We start from the raw sequence: 15900 nt of genomic DNA, 5'->3' as shown, positions 1-15900 counted from the left end.
AGTGGAAGACAGCCTTCAAGATGAGGGAGGGTTTGTATGAGTGGCTAGTGATGCCGTTCGGACTTTCTAATGCATCGAGTATTTTTATGAGGCTGATGAATCATATGCTGCAATCATACATTGGTAAATTCATTGTGGTTTACTTTGATGATATACTTATTTACAGGCCTACTTTGGAAGATCACTTGCAGCATCTCGAGGAGGTTCTTAGCACACTAAGAAAGGAGAGTTATTCACCAATCCCAAGAAGTACAATTTTGTGGCGGATAGCCTGACCTTTCTGGGCTACATCATCTCCTTCGAAGGATTAAGGGCTGATCCATCCAAGATTCAAGCTATACAGAACTGGTCGATGCCATGCAATATCTCTGAAGTCTGAAGTTTTCATGACTTGGCATTACTTTACCGCAGGTTCATCCAAGATTTTTCTTCAGTGATGTCTTCTGTGACTGACTGCATAAAAGAAAGGCGATTTTAGTGGACTCCCAAGCCAGAGGTTGCATTTGAAGAAATCAAATAGAAGATATGTTGGGTTCTAATCATGCAGCAGAATATAAATTTTAAAAATTTTTAATATTCATATTGAAAACTTTAACAATTAAAACTATCGAACCGAAACCCAAATCCTAGAATCACCTTGTAGATATTAAACAAAACAAAATCAAGCATGCAAAGAGATAGAAACTTATACTTTCTCTAATGAGAAATATGGTAAGAAGGTGATCTCCACAAGACTCCAAAATAGAAGTCTTCCAATGGTGATCCATATGAAAGTTGGTCAAGATCCTTCCCAACCGGTGTACTACCGTAGCCTTTTCTTCACAAAAACACTGTCGGCTTCAAACATGAAGAATGATTGCACCAATGCCCAGTTGCCTTTCTTGCCTCTATGATAACACCAAGAAAATTCTCTCCAGAAGTCTCATGACCTATGATTTGATTTTATGCTGCAACACATGGGAAAATCGAACCCTAGGATAAGCTCGCAACACTTGCTATTTTTCTCACCACCCTTCTTTATATTTTTCCTCCCAATTTTTTCCTTATCTTTTCCTTAGATTTTTTTTTTAGATTTTTTCTCTCTTATCACATTCCAAAAGCCTCTAATTTTTCATGAAAATCTAGCCCTTATCCCATATGAGATGCCCCATATAAATAAATAAGGAAGGGACGTCAAGAAGCCCCAAGGGGTGCCAACTCTTGGCACTCCACTTCTTCATACAGAGAATTAATTCTTTGATGCATTAAGTAGCACAGAAGAGGCTTCACATAGAAGGACTCCTCTTCTATTCCCCATAATTTTCTTATTAAATTCTGACTTGTGATAATTAAGGAAATGGAGGAAATCAATGAGATGGTTAAGAGTCTTAAGGAAGAAGGACTCTTCCTCTTCTTAATGCTAAAAAGGGTGGGCGGCAATTAATTTTTGACATGGAATCTGGGTGGCATGGAGGTCTCCTTCCATACTTGAAACTCTTCTAAGTTGGCTAAAAGTTCAATTAAAATAGACCCAATCCAATCAGGTCAAAAGCAACAGGTTCAGTTTAGCTCAAACACTTCGAACTTAATCTAATTAAGAATTTGGGTTAACATAATATGCTAGCACATCAAATTAACCCTTAAGATTTATATTAAATTTTAATTAAATCAAATCAAGATCAAATCCTAAAGTGTGTGACCCATTGGGGTCCAAATCTTGCCAGCAATGGGCACAGACTCTTGACCTAACCCTAATCCGATCAGATTAGGTCAGCTCAAGAGTCCCAATCAACTAAAACTCTTCTTAATTAATTTTTAAATTAAATTCTTTTAATTTTGATTAGTTCATAAGTCAAGATTGATATTTAACAATATGTCATGACTATTAGAATAAAATAAAATTTGATAAAAATTATCAAAATATCCTTCAGTAGCAAGTTATCATGTAATTCAATCCTTCAGTCAAACAACATCCCAGATGAGCTGTGGGCATGAAATCATATCAAACCTAATTATTTATCTAAATGTATCTCAATCAGAAGGTGATGATTCAATTGATGATACATTAATTTTTTTTTTTTAATTATCATCCTGCTTTGGCCAAAGACTTTCAGAATCATCAACCTATGAGATCATATAGGATGTTCGCTCCTCTTATTAGGAGTGACTGATCCCTTCTTGATTACTCCAACCTCCATACACACTTTTTCATATCCAGAACACCCCACACAAGGATCAAAGAACCAAGTTAGAAAGTGAATCAAAATATGGATTCATGTACATAAGGTACCATAATGATCTCAAGTCAAAGGATCACTTACACAACTCCCACTAGAGAACAATCAGCTGATATGTAAATAAGACTTCATCTGATATTCTCCCGTAGGTCTATTCAATGAACTCATTCTCTAATGAGCACCTACATCTTTGTATTAGTGTCACTATACAAGTGGTTGTGAGATCAACCACCCTCATCACTGATCATACATAGGACGTGCCAGTCTTATCAGTATCATTGATCTTTGACTCAATGAACTAATGACTAAAAATATTTTAGGTCATGGCTATCAAAGATTTAGGTCTCACTGATATGATCTCATCACGGTCCTAAAACTATTGCCCAGACTTATGGATTTATTATAATCTTAAAAATAATAATAAGTACAGCATATAATGAATCGAAAAGCCTATAACAATGTCAATTACATAAGTTTGGAAGATAAATTATAGAAAATATCTGATCGCATCTCATATGTGATTGACTTGTAGGATATTATTCTTTCAATCTCCCACTTGCACTAAATCCAATTGCCTCTATACTTGATGCCCATGCAATCAAGATGGCGATCAAACTGCTGTAATGATAAGGCTTTAGTGAACAGATCTGCTATATTGTTCTTAGTATCAACTCGCTACACAATCACATCACGTCTTTCGACTATCTTCCAAATGAGGTGGAACCATCTTAGGATGTGTTTGGATTTATAATGAGACTTCAATTTCTTCACTTGAGCAACTGCCCTAGTATTGTCTCAATGAAGAGGCACTAGTTATTCAATCTTCGGAACCACATTCAATTCTGAAATGAACTTCTTCATCTAAACGACATCCTTAATAGCCTCACTAGCAGCAATATACTCAGCCTCAGTGATTGAGTCAGCAACAGTTTGCTATTTAAAACTCTTCTAACTTATTGCTTCACCATACAAGGTGAACACATACTCAGATATGGATTTGCTATCATCCAGATCAGATTGAGAACTAGAGTCAGTATAACCTTTTAGTTTTAAATCAAATCCACCATATATGAAAAAAATATCTCTAGTCCTTCTCAAGTACTTGAGTATTATTTTCATAATTTTTCAATGATCCTCCTCGGGATCAGCCTGAAATCTACTTACAATGCCCGAGACATAAGCCACATCAGGTCTGGTATATAGTATAGCATACATTATTGATCCTACAGTCGAAGCATAAAGAATAAAACTCATTCTATTTCTCTCTTCGGATGTCTTAGAAGATATCTTCTAAGAGAGTTGTATGCCATGACCCATGGGCAAGTAACCTTTTTTACTACCCTCTATGTTGAACCTCTTCAACATAATGCCTATGTACCTAGATTGGGACAAGCCAAGTATCTTTTTTGATTTATCCTTATAGATCTTTATACCAAGTATATAGGATGCTTTATTCAAGTCTATCATGAAAAGCATTTGTGATAGCCATGTCTTGACCGATTGCAACATAGAGATATCATTCCCAATGAGCAGTATGTCATCCATTGAGAGTCAGTGATGTTCAAAAAAAATTAATCAATAATTAAATTACTGATTAACTTAATTTAATTGAGTATTAAAGTCTGAACTAAGTCTAATTGAATTGAATTCAGTTAGGTTAAGCCTGATTAGGTTATGGCATGACCTAATCGCTAAGGAGAAATTAATCCTGAATTGATCAGAACTATGGCTCAATTAATTCTTTGATTTGATCAAGATTAATTAAGGCTATAAGGATCTAATTAGATTAGGTTCATCATGTTCATTTGGGTCTAATCTAATTTGGATTGGGTTAAACCTAATTGGATAAGTTCAAGAGTCCAACAATATTGAACACCTCCCTTGCACCACCCTCCTCTCCTCATGTCAATTCTCATCGCACAAATTTAGTTTGTATGTGAGAAAACTAGCAGCAAACACTCCTCTTGTCACCCACTTAGGATAGGAGTGTGTTTGTTAGGGTTTGAATTCAAATGGAAGTTTGAATTTGAACTAAACTACTCATCCTTATCTAATCCTAGCCGGCCCTTATGAAGCGCTTGGTTTGTGTGACAATAAGAAATAATTCCTGATTGTTTTCCATGCCAAAAACCTCTGGTCAGCCATATTTTCATCTAACTTTGGATAGGGATAAGAGGCATTGGAGTTTGAATTTAAAAGAAGTTTGAATTCAAACTCGAACGGTTCCTTATCTCATCCCTATCCATTATGATCGGCAACGATTAAAAGGATTTTGTTTTTGTGTGCCAATCCTAAGAGAGAAATTCCACCATGAGAAAGCTTCCTGAGAGAGGGCCAAATAGGGGTCTTAGGCCGTGAGGCTAGGGGTGGGTTGCCATCTCTTTGGCGTGTGCTTTAGAGGAGATCTGTCTCCTCTTGGGTGAGCAGGTTTTTGATCTAGGCATTGATTGTTTTTGGGAGAGAGAGTTAAGATCAAAGAAAAGTTATTTTCTCTAATTTTCTTTCAATGTCCAGCAACCTCCATTGATCTATCTTGAACCTTGAAAGGATCCAAGATGATTTCAAAAGAAGATCAATTCAGATCAGCCACTAGGAGCGATCTTCGCACAATCTAGCAGTCCCGAAGATCAGATCGGTACAAGGACCTTATGTGGATGATTCGTAGAGGTCAGACATCCTGTGCAGCTGCAAGTGACTAGCAGAGCCTTAGATCTATATGATCAGTAGTGGTGTTCATCGATCCACATAAAAGTAATGAGTTCTGAACTCATTAGATCAAGATTAGATCAGATCTAACGATTAGATCTAATCTAAGGCATCAATGTGATTGACTCAAGTTTCGATTAATTTTAGATTTTAAATATATATTAATCATGTAATAGATTTTGAGTAGGTAGTCTAGATTAGATCTCATGTATGTTAGTTAGATTAAGTAGTTTAATCTAATGCTTCCGCTATCAAAAATTTTAAAAATACATGCATGGTACTGCCTAGTTTTCTTTCAATTGGTATCAGAGCCTAGGTTGCATGATATGATTTTTTATGCTCTTAAGATATAACATTTAATTTTATTAGATCTAATATTTGATGTCTAAGATTTGAAATTAGTTATAGATCTGATCACACAAACTTAAATAAGGTTATCCTGCTGTAAGGTTTATCCCTTATAGTAAAAAGGTTATCTTAGTTTGTGCTGATCTTCATAAAATCTGATTTTGATTTAAGTATGTGATAATTATATTCTGATTTGATTAGATCTAGTATGATTTAGATTAGATCTAAATTTTTTCATATGTGATATGATTAGATTAGATGAAAAACATACTTTTCTATAAAATCTTAGATTTTGAAACCTTAGGATTGTGTATGTGATACATTGTATGAAAAGTTATAGCATCTAATCATTAAAAATAAAATCTAAAATCATAAATAAATTTGGATTAGATCTAAAATAATTTATAATTAATTTTATTGCTATTTATATAAAATTATTTTGATCTAAAAATATTATAATTATTACGGTTCGCCTGTTGAGTCAACATAATTTTATTTGAGTTGACTCAGATCTCTGGTTAGTCAGCTCAATTTCTATTGACCTAACTTAAGGAAATAAGCTGAAAATATGATTTATAATTCATCAATGAGTTGACTAAGTCTCAAAACTTAGTCAACCAACTGTGATGAGTCGGCTTAATCTACGAATGATCTGACTCAAGTTTCAGATCTAAATCATTATGCATAAAATTAATTATAAAATATTTTATAGAATTTGAAATTGCTTTCAAATATCGAACCCCAACCTATATTAGCCTCAAACTTAATTGAGAATTAAGTTGAACCAATTAGATCTAGAATTGTAAATTAAAGATCTAATGTTATTTTTGCATAAAACATGGGGTGATGGGTTTATGGGTTAGTTTGATCAGGTCTTTCTAGTTGGGTTAGATCCTTGGGTTAGAATCAAAGATTAAATTAAATTAAAAGAGAAATTAGATTAAATAAGGGGTTCTCTAGAGCTAATACAATAGTTGTAGTTGGTCGAGTCCATGTCTTTGATTGGACCCAAATGGACTTTATTCTTTAGCTCAGCGATCGGACCCAAATCTATAAGTTGATCAAGTTAAAACTGATTAACCAGTTGGTGTCTAAGGTAAGTTTGACAATCTTGACTGGTGGTCATTAATTAGGAGCTACTCACATATATTGAATCTATGGCATATTCCTCCCATCGATCTCACTTATCTCGCCAATATGGTGAATCATATTATAATTAGATCACTTAATGATTAGGGATTGATCTATGCTAACTAGAACATTAGTTTGATTGATTTAAATGCCCTTAATTTGACTTGTCTTAGTCCTTTTCATGACTTGGTAAAGTCAGTAGGAGGATTGATGATTTGTCAGTTGGACCGGCTTGTTTCTAGTCAATCCTGTTCTGACTTGATGAAGTTAGTGGAAGAATTATGATTAGCTAGTCTGTGTCTTTAATTTTCTTAAATTGTATTAACCAAATTCTCTAAATTATTAAGTTCATAAAAATAAGCTGATTATACAGATAACTAGATCATAGCCTTTCATTAAGGTGAATGGTAATGAGTGCATTATTTCATATTGACATTGGAGGTGCCTTATATCTAGTATTTCTCTGAATGATAGAATTATCATTCATTATATGATGACTCTGCTATGCTATCTGATGAATGGTTGGATTGATCGAGCCATACTCGGACCTAATTATTCATTAGTTAGAATCATTAAATAGCTTCATGTTAATAGTTGGATCTAACTAGGACTTTCAGTGGAGGCCCTTAGCCTACTGAAATGAAATCTGGGACAAAACTGATTACTAAAAATTATTTAGAGAAATAATTGATTGAGAACCTACCCATAGATATACATGGGTTGGTCGAGCCATACTTGGGTTCGTATGCAATCTGTGTGGATTCTAGTATCCACTAAGGAATAAGGTAATTCTTTGAATTAGAAGTAAAGGCTATCAATTCGTAAAAATAATGGAAGAACCATTAGACTAAAGTCTAAATTTTTAGGCTTAAAATTCATATACTAATTAGGCTTTTGATTTTTTTTTTATGCAGTTATGGCTAGTAGTTATCGCTCCACACACTATTTGATGGTGATGAGCTTATTGGATCTAACTTCGATAGCCAGTATTAGAAGTTAAATATTGATCTTAAGATCAAAATAGATGAGAAGTCTAAAGCTAAACCGAGTCAAGCAAACTTTGATCCAAATAGGCCCAAGAGAAATGAGCAATTAGTTGCTGATCAAGATGCCTATATGATAACACCTTATAATTTTTCTATATGTGACACTACTACCTGGGTATTGGATACTGAAAGTTCAGTTCATATTTGTAATTCGTTGCAAGGACTTCTAGTAAAAAAATTAATAATGGTGACAGATTTCTAAATGTTAGAGATGGAAGTCAAGTTCCAATCCTAGCTTTAGGAATTGTCGAGTTTGTTTCCAACTCTAATAGTGTCATTTTGAGTGATTGTCATTATTGTCCATCTTTCTTGATGAATTTAATCTTTGTTGGTCTTTTGGTCAAAGATGGTCATAGTTTATCAATAAAGAATGATTATTGTGATATCATTATGAATGGTATTTCAATAATACGAGGATAATTAAGAAATGGTATCTATATTCTGTCACTACCTGCTAGTGTAATGTACACTTCAAATAAACATCTTAAGTTAGATAATGTCATGGATGCCTATCTTTGACATTGTAGACTCGGTCATATTAACAAGAATAGGATAAATAAGTTAGCTCAGGAGGATATCTAGAATATTAATGATTGTGAACCATTACCGACCTGTGAGTCTTGTCTTCTTTGGAAGATGACTAAATCACCTTTTACTAGAAAAGATAAAAGAGTCAGAGGTGGATATCACTATTTTATTACATTTATAGGTGACCTATCTAGGTATGGGTATATCTACTTGATAAAATATAAGTCTGAATCATTTGAAATATTCAAATGATTCCGTAATGAAGTAGAGAAACAAACTAGAAAGAGTATTAAAATTCTTCAATCTGATTGAGGAGGTGAATATCTCTTCAGTGAATTTCTGACATATCTAAGAGAGAATGAAATTCTCTCACAATGGATTCCTCTAGGGACACCACAGCATAATGGCATCTCAAAAAGGAGAAATCAAATCTTGTTGAACATGATTCGATTTGCAAGTCTGTCAATCTTTTTTTGGAGATATGCACTTGAGACAGCTTGTTTTGTGCTCAATAATATTTCGAGCAAGTCTGTTAGTAAAATACTATATATGATATGGTCAAGGCGTAGGCCGAACCTCTCTTACCTTAAGGTTTGGAGATGTTTGGCTTATGTCAAATGATTACAGACCAACAAGCTCAAACTTAGGTCCGATAAGTATTATTTTGTAGGATATCCCAAGAAAATAAAGAGATATTACTTCACCTTACTGATGAACAAAAGGTGTTCCTCAGCCTTAAAGCAATCTTTTTGAAAAAATTTCTTAGGAAAGGAACCAATACCTCTAAGGTTGAACTTAATGAAGTTTGACAGGCAGATGAATAGACACTAGTGACTGAATCTGAATCGAATTTGATTAGATCAAATTCGGAGCCCAATATGGAACCACCCTTAAGGCGATTCGGTAAAGTACCATGTCAATCAGATAGATACTATGATTTCTTAATCCAAAATGATGATCTTATTGAGCTTGATGAGAATGATGAGGATTCGGTCACTTATATGGATGTGATGCAAAGATCCGACTTCGATAAGTAGCTTGAAGCCATAAAGTCTGAAATGGAGTCTATGAAGGTCAGTGATATATGGACATTAGTTGACCCATCTGAAGGGATAAAATTCATTAAGTATAAGTAAATCTTCAAGAGAAAGAGGGGCATAGATAGAAAGGTGGAGATCTATAAAGCTCATCTAGTTTTCAAGGGGTATCGTCAGCATTATGATATTGACTATAACAAAATATTTTCTCTTATAGTAATGCTCAAATTCATTCAGATTATGCTTATGATAGTAGCACATCTGAACTATAAAATTTGGTAAATGAATATGAAATTAACTTTTCTGAATAGAGAGCTGGAAGAAGAAGTGTATATGATACAACTTGAAGGTTTCACATCCACAAATGAGTCTAAGGTGTGAAGCTACAGAGATCCATTTATAGATTGAAGCAGACAAGTAGGAGTTGGAACATGCATTTTAATAAGGTGATCAGAATGTATGGCTTTATTAGTAACAGAGAAGAACCCTACATCTATAAGTGGGCAAATGGTTATGTAGTTGTATTTTTTATTTTATATGTGGATGATATTCTCTTAATCGGGAATGACATCCCTGCATTATAGGGAATAAAGATTTGGCTATCATCTCACTTCTCCATGAAGGACTTGGGATGAAGATCTATAAAGATAGATTGAGGAGATTACTTTGATTGTCTCAATCCACGTATATAGATATCGTACTGAAGCGATTCAACATAGAGAATTCCAAAAAAGGTTATCTCCCGATAGGTCATGAAATTTCTCTTTCGAAGAGGGATTGTCCAATAACTTCTTAAGAAAGAGAGCATATGAGTAGAATTCCATATGCCTCGATAGTAGAATCCATCATGTATGCCATAACATGGACGAGATCGGATGTTGCCTACTCACTAGGGGTAGTGAGCTGGTATTAGTCAGATCCAGAGGAGAACCACTGAAAGGTTGTGAAAACTATCCTTAAGTATTTGAGAAATACTAAAGATCAGTGGCTCATTTATAGAGAATCTGATTTGAAACTAGTGAGATTTACCGACTTTAGATTTCAGTTAGATCATGATGATAGCAAGAACGTATCGAGATTCATTTTTATCCTAAATGATGGAGCGATCTACTGAAAAAGTTCTAAATAGCACATCATGGCTAACTCAGTGTGTGAGGTGGAGTACATCACAGCAGCTGATACTGTGAAGGAAGTTGTATAGTTGTGAAAGTTTATCGATGAGCTCGAAGTAGCACTCTCTGTTGATGATCCAATCTTTCTCTACTGTGACAGTACTGGCATCATTGCTCAAGCGAAGGAACTGAAGTCCCATCAGTGCACCAAACATATACTATGCTGCTACCATCTGGTCTGGAAGATTGTGGATCGAGGTGACGTCGAATTTCAGAAGATCGACAGAAAGGAGAATCTGACCGACCTATTCACTTTAGCCCTCAGTGTTAAGGAGTTCGAAGATCATAAATTGAAGATAGATATATGAAATTGTACTAATTGGCTTTAGTTCAAGTGAGAGCTTATTGAGAATTATGTCACAAAGTCAATTGTTAGTCTATTGATGGTTGAGCTCATTGATGTAAATATATATTAATTTTTTATTAATAAAAGTTATTTGATATCTTTTTATCACAAGTTATATATCTTCTTTTATGAATTTTTGTGTTGTGATGAAGTTCTTAGGACTATTTAGAATCGATAAAGAAAGATTTATCGTTTAGTCCTTAAATGTGTTCACGACCAAATGATATGGTATTGCTAGGATGATAGCTAGATCACGTGTAGGTCGTTGTGTGCCATATAAGTTGGTTGTCCTCTTAACTAAGGAGTGTGGAGACACTGATATAGCATACGGATGAGATATAGGAGTACATCTCACTGAACATGACCAACTCTGGAGTACTATTGTCAAGAGTTACTCCGAAGGGATATGGGTATAAGTGTCCCTTCGATCTGAGATCACCATGATGACTTACAAGCAACTCACTGTACTTTAGTGCTGGATTATCTAAATTTTTAATTCAGTGATGAAAAATTTTTGGACATAGTCAAGTACTTATAATAGTCGGTATGTGAGTCAAGATAGGATTGACCTCTCCGAATAAGTAGGAGTTAATACATCACTATATTTCAATTAAGTAAAATCTTAGTCAGGATAATCTATGTGATAGATTTGAAAGGTTAAAGTATAATATGGTTGACTATTCCAAGGTTGACAGTTAAACCTTAGGTCACCTTGAGCATTAGGGTCAAAGGGATGAATTATACGATAACCATAGTCTAGTAGGTTCTAAGTATTGCTTTGCACACATTCGGCCTATCCCGACATCGGATCCCATTGCTAGATATTTACTTCGATTAGTACAAAAATTATTTCTATGCTACCGACCTAGGTTTGAATCCATGAGGTCATACACATAAGAAGTATCTCTTCAATCATATAGCTGATTGATGATTAAAAATCGATCAAGGATAAAGTTATCAATACGATTGATGATTAATCCTATGTAATAGTTATAATAAATTGATTCATTGAGAGTCAGTGATATTCAAGAGTGTTGGTGCCAAAATCTGCTTGCGTCGGAGAAGTCACGGTCACCGCCGGGACCTGCAAAGGAAGTCTAAACCGAAGGTGAGGTTGCTCTGGCAAGACCCTCCGACGCTCAAGTCAGTTCTCTGCCTCAACAAGAATGGAGTGCTCGAACGAAGAATTTAGCAGAGTTTTGAGATAAGAAATGAGCTTATCGAATAACGTATCTGGGTTCCCCTTTTATAGGCGGAGGAAGCAATGGATTGATGGCGACGTTTGTAATCGTCTGGCAGTGGACTGCCCAGGGTCAGGCGGAGTTTGCTGCGAAGTGTTAGTGGAACGGACCCGTGGCTATCGCTGGGGCGTGCCACGTGGAGTCTGCCGTGTGAAGTGGGGCGGCGTTTGTCATCGTGACTTGCCAGTGGATGGGAGAATCATGCAGTATCCATTGCAGGAGGTGGAGCAGGATCGTGGCCGTTTATCGTGGCTGGTCAGGTAGTAATGGAGCCGCGTGGGATCCGTCATAGGGAGTGGAGCAGTGCTGCGATCGTTACTGCGGCCTGTCAGGGAGTGGTGGAGCTGCGCGGAATCCGCCGCAGAAAATGTAGCAGAATCGTGGCCGTGATTGTGGCCTGGGAGTGCTGATCTGTCGGCTGGAGTTCGGCAGTGGTCGGAGTCCGGCCACCGTAGAGGTCCGGACGAAGACTGTCTGCAGCCGTTGGAACTGAGGATGGAGCCCGGCTCCCGTAGGAGTCCGGGCGAAGTCTTCCTGCAATCAAGGTTAAAGGCAAAGCCCGACTCCCGTAGGAGTCCGGACGGGGCTTACCAGCAGTTGACGCTGAGGACGGAGCCCGGCTCCCATAGGAGTCCGGGTGGAGCTGTCCTGTAGTCGATGTCAATGGTGGAGCCCGGCTCCCGTAGGAGTCCGGCCGGAGTCTGCTTGCGGCTGAAGTTATCGGCGGAGTCCGGCTCCCGTAGGAGTCCGGACGCAGTCTGTCTTGCAGCCGTTGGAGTCGAGGACGAAGCTCGGCTCCCGTAGGTGTTCGGGCGAAGTTTTCCTGCAATCAAGGTTAAAGGCAAAGTCCGGCTCCCGTAGGAGTCCGGATGGGGCTTACCAGCAGTTGACGCTGAGGACGGAGCCCGGCTCCCGTAGGAGTCCGGGCGGAGCTGTCCTGTAGTCGATGTCGGCGGCGGAGCCCGACTCCCGTAGGAGTCCGGACGGAGTCTGCTTGCGGCTGAAGTTATCGGCGGAGTCCGGCTCCCGTAGGAGTCTGGACGCAGTCTGTCTTGCAGCCGTTGGAGTCGAGGACGAAGCTCGGCTTCCGTAGGAGTCCGGGCGAAGTTTTCCTGCAATCAAGGTTAAAGGCGAAGTCCGGCTCCCGTAGGAGTCCGGACGGGGCTTACCAGCAGTTGACGCTGAGGACAGAGCCTGACTCCCGTAGGAGTCCAGGCGGAGCTGTCCTGTAGTCGATGTCGGCGGCGGAGCCCGGCTCCCGTAGGAGTCCGGGCGGAGTCTGCTTGCGGCTGAAGTTGTCGATGACGGAGCCCGGCTCCCATAGGAGTCCGGGCGGAGTTGTCATGTAGTCAATTCCACTGAGGACTTCGGCTGTGGGTATTTCATACCCAACACCAGTCCTCCTACTTCCGAGTTTGAATTTCAAACGAAGAAAGTACAGAGAGAGAGATGGGCACAGCCGAAATCGTCCCTTCGAATCCTGCGCACTGCCGCCTCCAGATATTTTGGCATTAAATGTGCGCGTGTCGGAGTCTTTTCAAATTGGAGCGGTACGAGGGGACGCTTCGAAATTCCCGTAGGTACACTGGCCTAGGTACGACGCAATTATGATCCTGCCAACCGTCAGTCGCTTTTAGCCATCTGTCAGGGGGAGTGGGACACGTGTCGGATGCGGACTGGCCCGGGGGATTCGCGATCATTATGGCATCGGATTTTAGGGTCTATTTAAACCCGTCCTCCCACCTTTAGGTGTCCTACTCCGCTCCTGAGTTCTTACTAGTGTCTGTCTTCTCTTCGAGAGCCCTGCTTCAGTGAGCGTCTTCTCGAGCCGTAGGCGCCTCCCGTTTTTCGTCCCTCAGGTCCCTCAGAGTAATATAGGTTAGTGCCAACCTTCCTCTCGCCGCCCAGTGGCTTCTTTTCCCGTCATTACTTTGTGCATCCCTCCGAGTTAGTCTTCAGCCTCTCGTTCCCCTTTCGGTCCATCTTTTTAGGGTCCTTTAGATCCCCCCTTCGAAACTACTCAAAATGTCCTCTGGCTCTTCTGCTCCCAGCAGTTCCGAGAGTTCTTCTGCTTCAAACCCCCAGGTCCCTGTCTCTGTGGACGAACCCGCGTCTGGGGCTGGGCTTCGCCTGGTTTTCGCACCGGGCGTTATTCCATGTTCCTTGACTTCGGAGGAACTCCTTCTGATAAGGGTTCAGTATGGAGTTCCTCTGGAGTACGACCTGGAGCTACCAGGCCCTTCTGATCGGGCCAGCACTCCCCCTCCCGGTCGCTTTTGTTTGTACCAGGAAGCATTCCGTGCCGGACTCCGACTTCCGCTTCCTTCCTTTGTCGCTGCCCTCTTCCGCTTCTTGGACATCTCCCTCGCTTCCGTGGCCCCAAATTCCTTTAGGTTTTTGATAGGGTTTCTCTCCCTCTGCCACGTAGTCGAGGTTCAGCCGTCTCTCTCCTTGTTTAGGCATTTTTATACCTTCAAACGCCATCCTTCGATGAAGGACTGATGGTACTTCTCCCCCTAGTTCGGTAAGAAGGGGTTGCTGAAAGGTGCCCCTTCTTCGATCCACAATTGGAAGGAGAAATACCTCTTCGTCCACTGCCCGACCCTGGAACTGGGCCTGCCCCCTTGGGGCTCTCTGAGGGATTCTGTCCGCCGGGCTCCCAGCCTGGGGGAGGACGACCTCCAGGCCGCCCAGAAGCTTCTAACTTATCCCGCTCCTTCTCTTCCTAATCTTCTGAGGGAGCAGCTTCTTTTCAACATCGGCCTGAGCCCCCAAGATCCAGCGAGTGTTCATCTTATCTTTTCTTTTCTTGCCTTTCTCCTCTTCTTCTCTTTACCTCTTTTTCCTTCCCCTTCTCTTCTTTTTCTTTCTTTTTTTTCCCTTTTTTTTTTTTTTGACTCTTAATTGATCGGTGTTGCTTCTTTTTCCCTTTTTTCTTCTTTCTCTCTGTTTTTTTTTTTTTTAGGAATGGACGCCGAAGCAGTGCGGATGCTCGCCAGGGGCATGAGAGCTCAGAAGAGAAAGGGCGCGGTGGCCTCCAGATCGGCGAAGAGGGCCAGGGCGGAAGAGACGAGCTTGGCTGCGCCCATCCAGGCGGCCCCGACCATCGACATTCCCTCAGATGCCGAGCCAGTGGCTCCTCGGGCCTCCTCGAGGAGCCCGCCGACTGGGGCCCCCGCTCCGGGGGTTCGCTCCACGGAGGCACCCACCGCGGGGAGGAGGAGGAAATCGGTGGCTCGCAGGGCGAGTAGCCACCGAGCTGCTGTAGATGAGTCCGTTTGCTTCGAGGAGGGATCGAAGAATCCCTTCAATGATAGGGACTTGATCAGGCATTTGATCGACGGCTGCATCCTGTCTGACGTCGTGGAGAGGATCGACCGCGCCGATCCTGAGCAGCGGGCTTGGGACTCTTTGGGGTCCTTCCTTGAGGTAAACGGATCTTTATTTACACGATCACTCGACCTTTGTCGTAATTCTCTATCTGTCCTTGCAGATTGGGCACCAGCTCTTCGCCTATATTGAGGCGGTGAGCCACATGAGGAGGGACATCCTCCAGGCGGAGGAACGCTGCCAAGCTGAGGTTGCCCACTTCCAAGCGAAGTCGGCTGAAGTAGCCGCCCTCCAGGAGGCCCTGGAAAGAGAGAAGCAAGTCTGAGAGGAGGAGAGGCAGATCTTGGAGGAGTCGGCGAGGAAGGCGGAGGCCGAGGTCGCCTATTTGGTCGAGCAAACTCTGGTCCTGGTCTCGGAGGCCAGGGCCCTTGCGGTGGAGGAATTCAAGGCCTCCGTGGAGATGAGGGACCTGAATGTCTAGTTCGGCCAGGAGGCGTTCACCAAGGGGTTCGAGCTCTGCCAAGAGAAGGTGGCCAGCAAATTCTCCGAGCTCGACCTTGGCTTCCTTGAGGAGTCTGAAGACGAGGCCGGTCCCTCGTCTGCCGCCACTGCGGTTGCACCCCCCGCGCCGAGTTCTCCACCTCCCGCCCCTGAGGTCTGAGACCTCTGATCTTGTGCCCTTACTTTGTCGCAATATTTCCTTTCTGTTTGTCTTCAAAATTATTCAATCAATAAAGTCAAATTTCTTGTTGTGGATGGCTTCTCCTTCCCCCTCCTCCTTCTTTCTGCTTTTCTCCTT

Source organism: Elaeis guineensis, chromosome 14 (assembly GCF_000442705.2).
Source record: "Elaeis guineensis isolate ETL-2024a chromosome 14, EG11, whole genome shotgun sequence".
NCBI lineage: Eukaryota > Viridiplantae > Streptophyta > Magnoliopsida > Arecales > Arecaceae > Elaeis > Elaeis guineensis.
Note: the sequence above shows the minus strand (reverse complement) of the source record.